At 48.5% G+C, this 16,066-nt stretch overlaps 1 protein-coding gene across 1 annotated transcript in view; it reads right to left on the bottom strand.

The window, feature by feature from the left end:
* Positions 1 to 16,066, bottom strand: part of EHMT1 (euchromatic histone-lysine N-methyltransferase 1) — a 151,133-nt gene that overhangs the window by 119,767 nt on the left and 15,300 nt on the right. The gene's annotated exons all lie outside the window — the stretch shown is intronic.

Below are 16,066 nucleotides of genomic sequence, written 5' to 3'. Positions count from 1 at the left end.
AAAAATCAGGAAGATTTTTTGGGTGGGGGGTGGGAGGGAAGGGGGAAACATTCAAATAAAAAGGAACAGCTTTAAAAAAAATCTAGTTCTCAACTCTGCAGCACAGTAGGTAACAGATCCTGAGACACATTTAACTCCCCAGATTAAGGACCCATGCAAATGAGGATTTGCTGGTAGACAACAAATCCAGTATCTAAACAAGGCTGTTCAAGTAATCTTGGCCATTCTCTCCTCGACCACCGTAGGTTAAACTGCTCTATTTGAGGTATTTCTCCCTCACCCCAAACGGTACACCTTGAACCAGAGCTTTCCTGGTGAAAATAAAGCTCCAAAATTAAGGACAAATATTTATACTTTAGAAACAGACTCTTCCATTTTCATCTTCCCACATCACCGGGGTACTGCCGTCCCCCTTCCCATTTATCTATTTTATGTCCTGTTGCTTAATTGCTCTTTGTAGCCGATAGAGATCCAAGCCTCCCCCTCCCCCACCAAAGGCTCTTATTTCAAATTTTAAACCCAGCTGGAGTCCAGGAGGGACCAGGAGGGAGAGACCGAGCTGGGGGAGCTGGGGAAAATCCGGGGTGGGCAGCACCCAAGGTGGGAGATTGGGACAAACCCAGTCGCCACACCTCACCCCAGCCATTCCAAACATCTAAATATTTATTATTTTTTTCCAAAAAATAAGTCTTGAATGCCGTTGGTGCCATGAAGCCCCTTTTACGTTTCAAGCCCTACACGTGAATCCACAAAAAAAAAAAAAAAAAAAAAAAAAATATCATAGGTATATAACATTCCTAGACTTTTCTCTTTGCTCCTTTATGGTTAATTTGAAGAAAAAAAAAAAAAAAAAAAAAGCAACATGTCATGATAGTGTTAAATAAGGGCTATGTCTGCTTTTAAAATGAACGCTCACCATAGCGACAGCCTCCGTAAGGAATGATCAAACTTATGGTGACACTGGATATTTTGTTCTGTTGTCACCTAAATAGAATCACCCACAGAAAGGAAATCTCTGTTACCATGCATTAAAATAGACGCTTTGTTTTATTTATAAAGCATCCAAACTGGTTGGTTTGGATGTGTCACAGCACAGGCTGCTCGGCCACCCCTCCCTGCTCCAGCCTTTGGGGGACTCAATGAAGGATGCCTCATCCTGCCCCGGCCTCCCATGGTCTCAGGTGGTGCTGAGGCTGCTCCAGCTTCTCTCTTGGAGGAAGGTTTGGAACGAGGGTGGGATCTGCCCCCTGAAAATCCCTGTGAAGAGAAACCCCAGGCTTCGGAGCAGGTAGATGCGTGAAAGCCTCGATGCAGGAAGATCATGTCCTGCCCTTCCTTCTCCACGGCAGGATGACACCCAAACGTGAAGTTGGGGTATCAGCTATGGAGTTATCCTGACCTGTCATTCCCAATTTGGAAACCAGTCATCCTCCCTGAGAGTTTAGGCTTTGAAGATTGACTGCTATTGATTCTTCTTCAAGCAAACAGCCCGAGCTGGCAATCAGTCAATAATAAGCAATTACTCGACAGCCTCTTATCTCCAGATGCCAGCCCAGACAGCTCGAGTCATAGAGGCAGCAGGTCAATAAATCAAAGCTGTTCTCAAATTTTAAAAATATCATCATTTAAAAACCCACCCAGCTGAAAAAGGGGCCAGGACAGAGAGATTCCCACACAACAGTATGGTGGTGTATTGCTAATTTACTGGACAGAAGACAGTCCGTGAGGTGCTGAGATCCACCTCTGATACCCCTCATCGGCCATGAGTAGCATGAAAGTTGCAGGTGGATGAAGATGATGAAAGAGAGAGAGGGGAGGAAGCAAAACCCTCGTCCTTCAAACAGTTAGTTGTAGGGAAGCACACTCACCGTCCCTGGCTGGCTCACTCTGACCCCCCGAGAGCCTCAGAAGCACCATCGTTATCCTGACCTGTCATTCCCAATTTGGAAACCAGTCATCCTCCCTGAGAGTTTAGGCTTTGAAGATTGACTGCTATTGATTCTTCTTCAAGCAAACAGCCCGAGCTGGCAATCAGTCAATAATAAGCAATTACTCGACAGCCTCTTATCTCCAGATGCCAGCCCAGACAGCTCGAGTCATAGAGGCAGCAGGTCAATAAATCAAAGCTGTTCTCAAATTTTAAAAATATCATCATTTAAAAACCCACCCAGCTGAAAAAGGGGCCAGGACAGAGAGATTCCCACACAACAGTATGGTGGTGTATTGCTAATTTACTGGACAGAAGACAGTCCGTGAGGTGCTGAGATCCACCTCTGATACCCCTCATCGGCCATGAGTAGCATGAAAGTTGCAGGTGGATGAAGATGATGAAAGAGAGAGAGGGGAGGAAGCAAAACCCTCGTCCTTCAAACAGTTAGTTGTAGGGAAGAACACTCACCGTCCCTGGCTGGCTCACCCTGACCCCCTGAGAGCCTCAGAAGCACCATCAAAAGCACGTTTTAATACCAGCGTGACAGCAAATTGATGGCACCTTCCTAATGTCCCTGCTGTGACCTCTAAACCCTGCGTATACGATTGCATCCCAGGAAATGCATTTCTTTGCTCTTACATGGACTAAACATGATGCAAGCATGTGAGCCAAAGGCTCCTCTTGTGCCCCACAGGCGATGCTGTTACGTCCAGTGCTGCCAACACAGGGCAACAGAGAGGAAAATCAGCCTTGCCAAAAACTCAGGGAGGCATTTTATGCTCTCAGTGCAGACTTCCTTTACAGACATTTGTATGAAAAGGGATATTTGCAGGAGACCACGCAGCTGGAATGCCAGCCTCATGCAGTGGCAGCCTTCTACCCAGTACTGCAGAACCCACAACCTCTGGTACCTGCACTGATTATCCGTGGGTTCTCGCAAAAGTGATGGGAACAGCCTAGAAGTCCCAAAAGAAGAGAGCAATACTTAATAAATAATTCCACTTCTACTTAATAAATAATTCCAGGAGGTGCGTGGCCTACAGGATGCTGCATCCTCCCCATCAGGAGTGGAGGCACAGGAGGAGGTACCCAAGGTGCCAACAAGCTGCAGAAGCACAGTAAATCCCAGACCCTTAGAGCCCACGACGTTTTCTGCACAAGGAAAGAAGTCTCCCAGATTTATCAAACTTGGAGCAACTCCACCAATGGACTGCAGTCTGTGGTTGTGACCCCATCTAAGCAGGCTAGGGCATCTAAATACTAAACAGTAAATCCCAGACCCTTAGAGCCCACGACATTTTCTGCACAAGGAAAGAAGCCTCCCAGATTTATCAAGCTTGGGGCAGCTCCACCAGTGGACTGCAGTGTTTGGTTGTGACCACATCTAAGCAGGCTAGGGCATCTAAATACTAAATACTTCTTTCCTGTGAGGGTGGCAGAGCCCTGGCAGAGGCTGCCCAGGGAGGTGGTGGGGTCTCCTTCTCTGGAGACATTCAAACCCACCTGGACACGTTCCTGGGGGACCTGCTCTGGGTGGCCCTGCTCTGGCAGGGGGTTGGACTGGGTGATCTCCAGAGGTCCCTTCTAACCCCATGGGATTCTGTGAAATACATAAGAAAAGCAAGAGGAAAAGAAGGTATGGCTTGGGAAAGTGCAATCTTGAAGACCGGGTGATCAGCATCTCCCAACAAACACATGGAGGCTTCTTGCTTCGTTTGACATGATCACTAGTCTTGGGACCTGCTCTGGGTGGCCCTGCTCTGGCAGGGGGTTGGACTGGGTGATCTCCAGAGGTCCCTTCTAACCCCATGGGATTCTGTGAAATACATAAGAAAAGCAAGAGGAAAAGAAGGCATGGCTTGGGAAAGTGCAATCTTGAAGACCAGGTGATCAGCATCTCCCAACAAACACATGGAGGCTTCTTGCTTCATTTGATGTGATCACTAGTCCCAGGAAGGAAGATATTTGTATAATGACGACTAAATCTTGCAGACTGAACATCTCCAGTCACACCAGCTTGAAAAAAAAAAAAGATTTTGAGCCTGATATCTAAACAAAAAGAGGTGACCCACTCGAAGGAGGATCAACCCCATGGCTGGTGGTCACTCCTCACACTCCAATGGCCACAAAATGCAGGCATCTGAAGATGTGGTCAAAATATCCTCAGTCTTCAACACCTTTCAGAGGTCTGGGAGGGATGCTCAGGTGAAGGGCAGCAGAGAGCAAATTACTCCAATCTTACTCCCCAGTTGGGCCAGACTTCTCGTGCAGGAGCCTGCTGAGGTTTTCCCCTCTAGCTCCAGACAGCACACATGGTTCTTCTCTTCACCAGTGCCTGGGACAGCAGGAAGCTGGGGGAACACACGCCCAAAATCGGAAAAGGATTTCTCCCCCTCCTCTCCCCCACAGAGCACCTACAGGTGGCTGTTACACTGGCAGCCTAGTCTGCAGCATCGTGGCAAAGCATGGAAGAGCACTCAGGAGGAAAAAAAAAAAAAGAAAAGAGTGTCAACGCATAATAGTGTGTCGCTATCACCATTTATAGCAAAGCCACAAAATGCCAAACCAGCTGACAGGATCCCACAAACCGCACTGCAGCGCGGCACCGAGCCCCCGAGTTTTGCAGCCTACCAGCATGGCTTTCACACAAATACCTGCATTTTTCTGGTATAAAATAGGGTGCCCTTTTCTCCCCCCCTCCAAAGGTAGAGCTGAACGGCATCCAGGCTGGGAGGAGAGCCTCGGCTCTAAAGAGGAGCCTGCAAAACCACCAGCGTTGCTGACCTCTGAAATAGTTATTTATTTTCCCCAAAAAGGAGAGCAGCCATGCTGTCCGCTATCACCCTGGCTTCGATGGATACACGGCCTCAGTCTGACCTGCATCATTATACTCTGCAAAAGGAAAATAATCCAGCAACGTTACAAACCATAAATGTGGTGGGTGACACAAGACTGTTTCTTGTCTTTTACGATGAAAACAACACCACGCGCAAGAGGACGAGCTGTCACAACCTGCCACTCCTCCTGCCCATCCCAAGGCATGACCGTTTCATCCCAAAGCTGGTGGTCTCTGGTTCTGCTCTGATTCCTTCTTTTGAACCACAGGGTTGTGTCAGCACCGGGATCCCGCTACTTTGGGTCTGGGAGTGTTGCTGGAACCAAAATTGCTGGAATCTGGAGCAGAGAACAAAAAGGCTCCAGGGCCCCGCCGAGGATGGTATCAAGGAGGGAGCAAGAATGCAAAATGGGACCCTCTCTGAGCAGGGAACTGCCATCTCCAATACTTTAGGTGGGCAGAATGATAATTCAGCAAGTCCATCGTCTCAGTCAGAAATTAGAGCAGCTCAGGCCCATGTTTTCTTCTTATCAGGAGCCCCATGACTGACCGAGGCATCGCTCTTCTTCACCATCCAGTGTTTCATGCCCAGCACAAACGTGCCACTGCAGCCCGAGACCTCAGGAATTAGGGGACAGACTCCGGAAAAGCCAAGGAAATCCCTGCTTGCATGTCTAGCAGGTAGCCTTTGAAGGAGGAGACGTGGTCAGAGTACCTCTAGCTGGCCAAATCCATTTTAGGTTAAATTCCAGAAGTTCCTTGGGCAGCGAAGGCAAAATTAGTCTCTCAATGGGGTCTCACTGTATTGAAGGCACCTTTCAGGGCTTATCGGAGCAGCCCACGGGGTTGCAATGAATATGGGTGCTTTAGAAAGTAATCCTCGAAGCAGACCCATTCAGGGACTTTCCTTTGGTCCTTCCAGCACCTCCAGCGTGGAGACACCACATAATTGTAAATAGGACCCACCGGGGTGTGGGGAGGGGGAGGATAGCAAACTGCAGGCTTCTGGGTGTCAAAATCCATCCGTGGTGGTTGGTGTTCCCTCCACCATGCTGTCTGCAGCACCAGTTTCGATACTGAAGACCTTTGCAAGAGCTCACAAGATCCTCATACTTCATACACATGGATTTATTTTGCCCCACACCAGTCACAAAGATCTGCCTAACTCTGATTTGTCCCTTAAGATAAGCAAACACTGTTTAAGGGCATCCTTTTTCGTTTAGCAGGAACTGTCCCTCTGTGCCTGGTCTTCCTGTCCCCCACACTAACTCTGATTTGTCCCTTAAGATAAGCAAACGCTGTTTAAAGGGGTCCTTTTTCATTTAGCAGGAACTGTCCCTCTTGGTCTTCCTGTCCCCCACACCGGTGGCTTTCAACCTTTCAAGCAACTACACACTTCCAGAAGGCTCTGAGAGGCAGCTAAGAAAAAGCAAGCCCTTCACAGTACTCATGTTTGCTACACAGACATTGACACCCTACTACTATGGGATTAAAAACCGCTCAAACTAAGCAGAAGTAACAGAGAGGAAGTCCTGGAGGCGTCTGGCTTTACGTATGAAAGCCAGAAGAAAAAAATAAAAATATCTTTTTTTTCAAAGCGTAAGCAAATGGTTTAGTGAAGCTGACAAAGGGAAAAATTCTCATGGTGGCTTATGAAAATGAGCGTGATGGCCAACGAAGGCAGGACCCGCTTCAAGGAAGTAAGGCTCAAAGCCTGGCTCTGAGCTGGCCTCACCTCGGGCTTGTAACACCTATAGAGGCTACAAACCAAGCACAAAGAGGATGAACATCATTTCTCCACCCTCTGGATTAAAATTCAAAGGTGGAGAAGTTACAAGAGCTGCCGAGGATCACAGCACCGAGGGACTGCCTGGCTCTGGGAACAGATGGCCAAGCCCCACGCTCTCAAGCCAACCATAACACCCGGAGAGAATCCAGACCTCAGGAAAACTGAAGGATTTTGTTGCAGCTTGGGCCCTGAGAGCCCAAGGCTGTGCTGCAACCTTCCAAAAGAGCCAGGTGTTGATGCTCAGATGCCTCCTCGTGAGGCTGCTCACAGCTCTGGGAGAATCACCACCTCCTCCACACTCTGAGCCTCCCTCTATTTTGCTCAGCGACGTCCCTGTCACACAGCTCGGAGAGACAGCGAGCACCGGGATATGGTCCAGCCTCACCTCGAGCATCAAATTCCAGCTTTTCATTGCTATGTGTCCAAAATAGCTCATTCCTCATTCCACCCATTTAAAATAAATAAATAAAAAAAAAGCCAGGTGTTGATGCTCAGATGCCTCCTCATGAGCCTGCTCACAGCTCTGGGAGAATCACCACCTCCTCCACACTCTGAGCCTCCCTCTATTTTGCTCAGCGACGTCCCTGTCACACAGCTCGGAGAGACAGCGAGCGCCGGGATATGGTCCAGCCTCACCTCGAGCATCAAATTCCAGCTTTTCATTGCTATGTGTCCAAAATAGCTCATTCCTCATTCCACCCATTTAAAATAAATAAATATAAAAAAAAAAGAAAACCCCAAACACAGAGAAATACAAACACATGGAATGACAAACACTGAAACAATATAATGTAAAAAAAGTAAATTAATTCAAGGACTGATTACTGGACCATCCACAATTTTTGCATCTTTTTAGCTACCCCTGATAGAGACATCCTTTATAGCACGATAGTTGTGTTGAGACAATTAAAAGGATATACCAAGTTACACCAACATAAACACATCTCTGTCAACACGACTTGGGTCAACACACTTGGATGACGGCCACATTTACACCAGCATAAATGTCCTTATATTGACACGGATAAGCCCTGTGTCTTCACAAGAATCAGCCAAGGCAGTACAGTATGCTAACTTTAACTATATGCTAATTGGGAATTGTAGAGGTTCAGACTGTATGTGCTGAGCTGTATGTAAATGAGCTCTCACACTACAGTCTTAATTAATAGTCATAGCTTTCAACATGCAAAGGAACTGCCGTGATCATCCCATCAATGCTTATTTCTACAAATCCAATGGCTCATGGCTGAAAACCTGCAGTTGCTGTCTAGGAGACCCCACCATCATCTCCTGCTCCCTGGCTTCTCTGCTCTGCCGAGGGGGGCTGAGGAACACCCTTCTGCAGGAGCCTGAGCCAGGAGCTCTTCCTGCCAGGGAAGGAGCTTGCTTCACTCAGGAGGGCTAATTTTGCCAGCAAAATTGCACCCACGCTCAACCAGAAGAAGACACCCACACAGCCTGCCCAAGGAAGCCTTCCTAGATGGAGGCCTGGTTCACACCGACCCACACATCGAGGGCTCAGACTCTACATCCAGGGCAGTGCCACCCTCCGAGCCGTTCTGTCACCGCTGAACAGCTCTCCCTGTAGCGCTGAATATTACGGCGTATTAGTAATTATTACTCAGATGTGTAAATGTTTGCAAGATCCAAACCTACCTGTCCAGCGGCGCTCTGTAATTGCAGAGCGAAACCTACCTGTCCAGCGGCGCTCTGTAATTCCAGAGAGCGCCCGGCAGCACACAGCTGTGCTCCTCTTCTGCCTGGTCTGGATCTGCAACGGACCACTAAAAGAGACTCCATGGGCTCAGCCCCACATATAAATAACATATGCCACCTATGCCCAATAACCTAGAGCACTTGGCACCTCATGGGGGGCTGTCGGGACAGCAAAGGGGTTTTACGTGATTTTGGGGAACCACATCCCTACACCAATGCTGTCACATCAGCAACTCATAAAATCTAGAAGAAAAGAGAGAGATTTTAACTAGTCCTCCCATCCACTGCCCAGCCCAGAAGGCAGCAACACCACGATACAGCATCCTCATGGCAAGAGAGACAGCCCTGCTTGATGCCCCAGCGCAGGTAAGGGGAGGGGACACCTCCCCAGGACCATGGCAATGTCTGCGTGAAGATTAAGCTCTAAAACTAAGCTCAGGAAAACAGCCCCTGAATTCACACGGGGAATAACAAAAATTTTGATTCAAGTATTTCTGTAGAAAGAAACAAGGAAATGACCGTATTCCTGGAAATTCATTTGCGGAGGTGGCCTGTGTCGACCAGTCCCCAGACGCCGACGCTGAAGGAGCAGTATGTGGAGACACACGGGGCTGAAAACCCAAAGGACAGGTAATGTCTCTCCTCCTTCCTGCTCCTCTGGTGATGCAACACGCGGGGATATTTACAGTTCACAGAAACCATAACCTACATTGGCCAAACCTTCCCAAAGCTCTGATAATGGAGAAAAAAACCAACAAACCAACCATACTGGGTGACTTTCTTTCCATGCACTTTCCTTCCAGTACTCAATATAACACACTCCTTCCACTCTTGTGCCCGGAGCCGAAGTGGATCTGCCAGAGAGTGAGGTTTAAGTAGGATTTAAGATACACCTTGAATTCCTGATGGCAGCCCACGAAGGAGTGGATCCTACTCAGGCTGAGCAAGAGACTGTAACCACATGGTTTTGTAAGGGCTTTTTTTTCATTCAAAACAAAACAAAACAAAACAAAACAAAAAAAAAGATAAAATGGGCTGAATCAACCAACAGAGCAGAACTTTTCCCAGGGCTTTTGCAAGGTCAGGGGTGGCCGCAGCCAGGTCATGGCTGGGAGGAACCTGCACTGGACGCTCCTGGGCTGCGTGGCCCCGACACAGCCCACGGCAGAGGATGCTCCTGGGGGGCTCCAGCCCCTTTACCCCCCCTCTCTGCTCTCCCCCACCGACCTGCATTGAGAAACTAGGCCTGAACCCCCAGCTGCAACTGCGACACTCTTGCGAAACCACATTAAAAAAAAAAACAGATATAAACAAACAAATGGGAAAGTTCACCAAAGCGACACTTTTCGACCCAACGAAAAAGCCAGTGACAGGTTGTCAAAGCAGATTTGTTTATTAAAAGTGGATCTTTCCTACCAGGGGGCACGGAATGACCCTACAGTAGATGCCATAATTACATAGGTTTGTTAATAATTGCATAGGCTGGACCAGGATACATTAGCCTGATTTAAGCATGGAATAAGAGAACAAGTGAAAGATTACAGATCCCATTTTTAAGATAAACTCCAATGTTGCTATCAGAAACCCAAAGAAGAGGTCCTGGATGCTTGGAGTCCTACCTACTTTGATCACAAATAGTTCAGGTGTTACAAAGTGCTTCTAGAAGTTTTCTCTTAATCGGAGCCCCCCATGTTCTCAAGGAATGACGCCAGAAACCAGAGCATATAAAATAGTAAACATTTGGATTTATGTAACTTGCCTTCTCTCACCCAGTGAAGATAACCCGTACAATTAAAAATTAATATTCTGCATTTCTACAACACTGCCAGTTAAAGCTCCTAACACCAAGTCAAGCCGTTTAACTTTGTAAAAATATCACCTCCATTTTACATCAAAGGTTTTACATCAAATTTTACATCAAACGGAGGTGCAGTTTTTTGGATGGAAACAGCATCACGGGGAACAAAACATCAACCGATGTGTCCCAGCGACAAGGCCTTGAGAGCAGCACAGGCTGCAGGACCCAGCCACCACGTTCAACGGGGACATTCGTGGGTGGGAGCCTCTGCTCGTCCTGGGGGACACGACGGGCACAGAAGGGACGTGTTCGGATGAAGAGACCACCCTGCAGAGCTCACAAGGAAGAAGCCCATCCCGATGCACACATCTAAGCTCAGCGGAGTCAAGGGACTTCCTAACACAAAGATCCCAAACTGATCTGAAATATTCATATATATATATATATATATATAAATAAATATCTGGTGGCATTGCACCCTTTTCCCTGTGGCTATGGGGCACCAGCAGCACACGGCAGCACCTTGAAGGCACGGAAGCTGCTGCCAGCAAGGCCACCGTGTTCGCAGCAGACAAAGCACCACAATGGCAGTGCCAGGGCAATTAGCAGAATTTCAATTCAGTGGCATTTAACAAGACTACAAGTTGTCTTGGGCACAGCAGCTTTTCGGAAGGGACAAATTCTAAATCTCATAACCAGACGCCGCCAACCAGCCTCGCTTGGACAGTATTTTAAATTCTTTTGTTTAAATTGCTGACTGCCCCATTGCTGGGGTGCACTGCGAGCGAGCCGATGGCAAAGCCCTCCCCCTTTTCTCTGGTTTTGGATCAGGTCCCAAGTCTCTTTTTAATGTAATACTCTACTTTAGTCCATGTAATCTTCTGTCTTATGGAGGGTCAATGTTGCAAATTCTCCTTGCGCTTAAGTCCTATTATCTCTCTGCACTAATTCTGCACACAGGGCGTTGACAGGTCCTTAGCTCTCCACTCGGAGAGCTCCACATTCACCAGCCCCAGTCAGCCATGAAGCCGGGCATCTGCTAAGTGAGAGGGGAAAAAAAAAGGAAAACAAACCCCAGAGATTCACCTTTACTTCAATATTCAACCGCACACTCAGTTTTTCCAATTCTCTCCTCTTGCACGTGGCACAACACACGCTTCAGAAACTGCAGGACACAAGCAGGTTATGTTCTGTGCTTGCAAAGCAGCAGCATCTATACTTACAGGGCAATAAAAATTAGCTTAATTAATAATACATCAGCGAAAAAAAATGTTAATGAGCACCCAGCAGGGAAAAAGGACTGCTGTCTAATCTCCTCATGTGGACTCCTTGCTCTGGCAGCAATCAGCCACTGCATCAGCGCTGCCATCCCGGCACGAGCCGAGGTATCTGAGTCATGGGGGAGCACAGGCCGCACCACGGGGCCTGTGCCACCACTTACATGTCTCTTTAAAAAGCAGACACTGTTGCATCGGGAGCAGCTCTTGGCAGCCCCACGCCAACTTCCACTTGTGGAGTTTTTGTCATTTAAAGAAGAATTCAGAACATCCCCGGGCATCCAACGTATAAATACACAGAGATGGGGCCTCCTGCAAACGGCTCTTTGGCCACAGCTGCAAAATAACAGGGCTCTGCCTCGGCTTCGAGCTGCTGCCACAGCGGTGCTGCTGGATCACAACCACGTTGGGGGGGACCATCTCAACCCCCTCTGTTCCTTGGGAGCTCACCGAGAGCATCCAAGCCCTTTCCCTGGTGCTGCTGGATCACAACCACGTTGGGGGGGAACATCTCAACCCCCCCTGTTCCTGGGAGCTCACCGAGAGCATCCGAGCCCTTTCCCTGAGGCAGAGACGGGGAGCGGTGAGCCGCCAGCTGCCTGGGCGAGGTGCATTTCAAGGCGGATAATGGAAATCCCTTCTCCCAGCTGTTTTCCCTCCTTGCAGGAGGCTGTTTTGGCAGGAGCCAGCACCCCCACGAGTAAAGAGCCCGGGGGCTGGCAGCTGCCAAAGGCGAGCTCTGCCACCGGAGCGCATCCACGCTGGCGCTCGGCCGCGGCGCATGTTCGTCAAGGGCCTGTGCCGCACGGGGAGGTGGTTTCCTGCAGCCAATGGAGGAGCTGCCGTTCCTGCCTTTCATCAGAAGCGTGGCTGGAGACAAAGGCCCCGGTGAAGAAAGGAGAGTTGGCTGGGGAAACTTCCTAGCACGAGCCAAGCCTCCTCCGACCTGACAAATCACCCTCATTCCTCATCGCCTCCTGTAGCTTCTTCTCCCCAGCCGGGAGGTGACAACCAGGAGGTGACACTGGGGGCTGTCTTTAAGCCCCGAGGAGGATGTGTGTGTCGGGTGTCATCGCTCCAGCCACCGCTCCAGGACAAACAGCAGCAACAGCACCAGAACGTGCACCTTGTAATCACGTAAAGCTCTAGCATTTGCACCCACAGAGTAGCGAAAAAATTTAGTCTGCTGTCACACAGGGGTGGGAGATTGATTAGGCCTATAAACAGCCTCCATGAGGAGAGTCTAGAGGTATGGATTTGAGAACCACGGAATCACAAAATTGTCAAAGTTGGAAGGGACCTCTAGAAATCATCTAGTCCAACCCCCCTGCCAAAGCAGGGTTGCCCAGAGCACAGCACTCAGGAGCATCCAGGCAGGGCTTGAAGATCTCCAGAGAAGGGGACTCCACACCCTCCCTGGGCAGCCTGTTCCAGTGCTCCGTCACCCTCACCGTAAAGAGAAGACATCAAACTGATCAGTTTTTAATAAAAGCCATAAATGATTAAGACCAATGTGCATGGACTGCATGAGAAAAGGTGCTAAACTCTCAGAAACCCAAGAAGAAACCACACCACCAGCACAAAGGGCACCTTCAGTAGGGAAGGAGACTCTGAAACTCACAGACAAAGAAATCCCCAAACTGTCGGAGTCAGGCACGGAGTGGGAGTTTGTCACCGTGTGTGACAAACACCTGGTCTAAATCTTAAAAAAAAAAAGATGGGAAATACAACTTTGCAGCGACTGGAAAACAGAGTGGAAATAACCAGGACAGAATGTAATCCCCTCTCGCTGGCCTGTTCAAGGAGCTGGGGGCTGCACTGACCTCTCCCCACGGTCAGTTCTCACAAGTCAAAGCAGAGGAAGGCTGAGCACACAGCTCGGGGACAGGCTGTTTGCTCACCGGTGGCGTCTCCCCGGTGCAGGGGGATGTTGATTAAAAGCCAGCGTGGCTCTTCACCTCCCCTCTCCACACACACTCTGAAAGCTACAGGATCTGGCATTACAGCAAGAGTAAATATTACATCTCATCCCAAGGCCATCTTTAAAGGAACATTCGTTGTTTCTCCTCAAAGCCCGGCAAAAAAAAAGATTAAATATTCCAGATGTCATCTCCAGGTCCCATAGGACAATTGCTCATAAACAATCATCTTAAGCATATTAAGGAAGCATTAAAGCACTGATTTGAACCAATGCATCCTAGCAGTACCAAAAAATACCCTTCCTAATCCAAAGAACAAAAAGGATTTCTAACGTATGGAAGTCACAGACCTTTAACATTTAAAACACAGAGTTGGCAAAAGCTATTAGAAACAAGTTTGCAATTAATACCACCTAATGTCTTGGTCGCCAGTTCAGCAGTGGTGCTTTTTGCAAAGCCTTCTGGGTGTTGATTTAATCTATCAAATATTAATAGCGCTCCTCAATTAATAAAATATTTAGACTCACACTTTGCGTTCTCATAATCGTGACGTTTCTGCTCAGACTTGCAGGCCAACAGGATACTAGATGGAATCACAAAAACCAGCTCACAGCCCCACTGTTGATGCTTTCATCTCCTGAATACTGATACCCTCTTCTTTACACTCATAAAATCACATTTGACAGGGTGTAAATTTGCTGCCTAACCTCTGGGACATACGAAATGCATCAAAAAAGCTAAGTTCCAAAACTGCGAGTGACTGAAAGGCCCATCTCCTATTTAGAGTAGGTCCTGACGAGCTCTGAGCTGGAGGTGCTGCCTCTGCAGCCCCCAAGCCCCCAGCACGGCTGTGGCTGGTGATGGAGCCCACAGGACCCACACAGGACCACCAGCCTCCAGCTCTGTCCCCCCTTCCACCTTCCCAAACCCAAACTCACCGGGAACAAACTTCAGCCAAAGGCAGCATAAAAATCTGCCTTGGGTAACACCCCAGGAACCGAGACAATCAGGAGAGGATAAATTACACTACAGCAAAGAAATAGTAAAAAATATCTACGTTTTGGCTGCCCAGCTGCTCCCACCTTAGCTGAGCTAAACCAGCATCAAAAACTCCAGTCAGTTTGTAGGTCAGGCCTGGGTTTGAAGTCAAAGGCCTTTGGGCATCTGCATTCACCAGACACGGCGTCGAAGGTCACGTTTCAATAAGCACCTCCCGATACTGCGACAGCCGTACTTCCAATTCCCAAATCAACAGCTGGATAAAGCATGTAATTTTGAAACCCATTAATCCTTTCTAAGTCTTCCACCGTGTGCATGTTTAATTTCACCACTTCTTGAAACAATATTATGATTTTTGAGAGAACCTAACTATAGCTTCTGAATGCTCCGGGTCAGCACTCTGAGACATCCCCAATTACCAGTGAAGTTGGATGAAACATTTGGGTAATTTGCCTTCTGGCTTTGAACCTTTGGGAGAAATTACCTATTAAAGCTTCCTCTGAAACTGCAAGGGCTAGAAATGTGTAGCTGGAGAGGGAGAAAGTAGCTGAGATTCTCAAGAATCCAGGAGCTCAGGCTTAAAAAGGAAAAGAAGGAGGGGAAAAAAAAAAGAAAAAGATATATTTCACTGCACTCAAGGATGTATTGAAACACAACAGCAGCTCATGGCCAATAGCCCTGGGGAGACCAGGGTTCCTTTTTGCCAGTTCACATGCTAAAATACATCTGTCCACACCTACACTTGAGTTCTAAAATTAATTAAAAATCAGCAGTGGGAGTCTGAACAACACATAGACTTTATCTTAACTTAACCAAGGCCAAAGCACGGCGTATGTCAGTTCCAACACCTGGACTGCAATTCTCCCTCCACGGAGGTGCCTGTGCTGTCGTGCTGGGTCACCTCGGGGTCTATGCATGGCTCAAGCTGTCGGGTTCATCCTGGCCACCCTCCATCCTCAGAAGGAATGAGCACCACGTTCCTCCTCTCTTTAGCAAGGAGACAGGCACAAGCAGGCACATGTGTCTGCAGCATCACAAACCTCCTGGCCTCGGCTCAAGTGCCTTGCCCCAAACCCCGGGTACTGGCCCTGCTGTGTGGGTTTGGGGCACCACTATTATCTCCCCCCACCTCAATTCGCTCAGCTCCCCAGTTCTCCAAGGCTGTAGCCACACCAAGCTCATCACCACTTCCTGGGCCACAGACTGGCCCAGCTGAACCAAGAAGCTATAACCTTTTTGGTTATTTTGACCCCTGTTTGCATCATTTTACATTTCCCTGTAACAAATGGGGTAAGTCACTTACCTGCCTTTATTTTGAGTTTCTCCACGTCAGCCTGGTTATCTTGCTCTCTATTTACTTCCTCCCCAGCTGCGCCACCTGCAAATTTCCTCCCTCTCCAGCCTGCTGTCTCCATATGCAAACAGAAGTGGACCTGAATTTTCTGCTCTACCAGCCCATCCCATTCACCCTCTCCCCGTCCTAAACTGGCACTGCTCACCACCACCCCTGAGAGAGCTCTCCCTCAAAAAGGAGAGACAGGGCACTGAAAAGGACAGATTTAATATTTAATAGCTCACCTCCACCCCCCAAGTCAGTCCCTCGTAGACTCAAGCAGCTCAGCCCCACACGGCGCCGGCTCACCTTGCCCAGCAGGTGCCTGCAGTTCACGTGAGACAGCGTGTTTGAACGGTGACTCCTCCACGGAGTTTGTTTTTAAGACTCCCTTAAAACAGAAACTTGGGCAAAACCAGCTGGTACGGAGGCAAGAGAATGGCAGGGACCAGGCCAGGCAATAAGGAAA

Source organism: Calidris pugnax, unplaced genomic scaffold, assembly GCF_001431845.1.
Source record: "Calidris pugnax isolate Ruff unplaced genomic scaffold, ASM143184v1 scaffold135, whole genome shotgun sequence".
Classification (NCBI taxonomy): Eukaryota; Metazoa; Chordata; class Aves; order Charadriiformes; family Scolopacidae; genus Calidris; species Calidris pugnax.
This window is presented reverse-complemented; position numbering and strand designations above follow the sequence as displayed.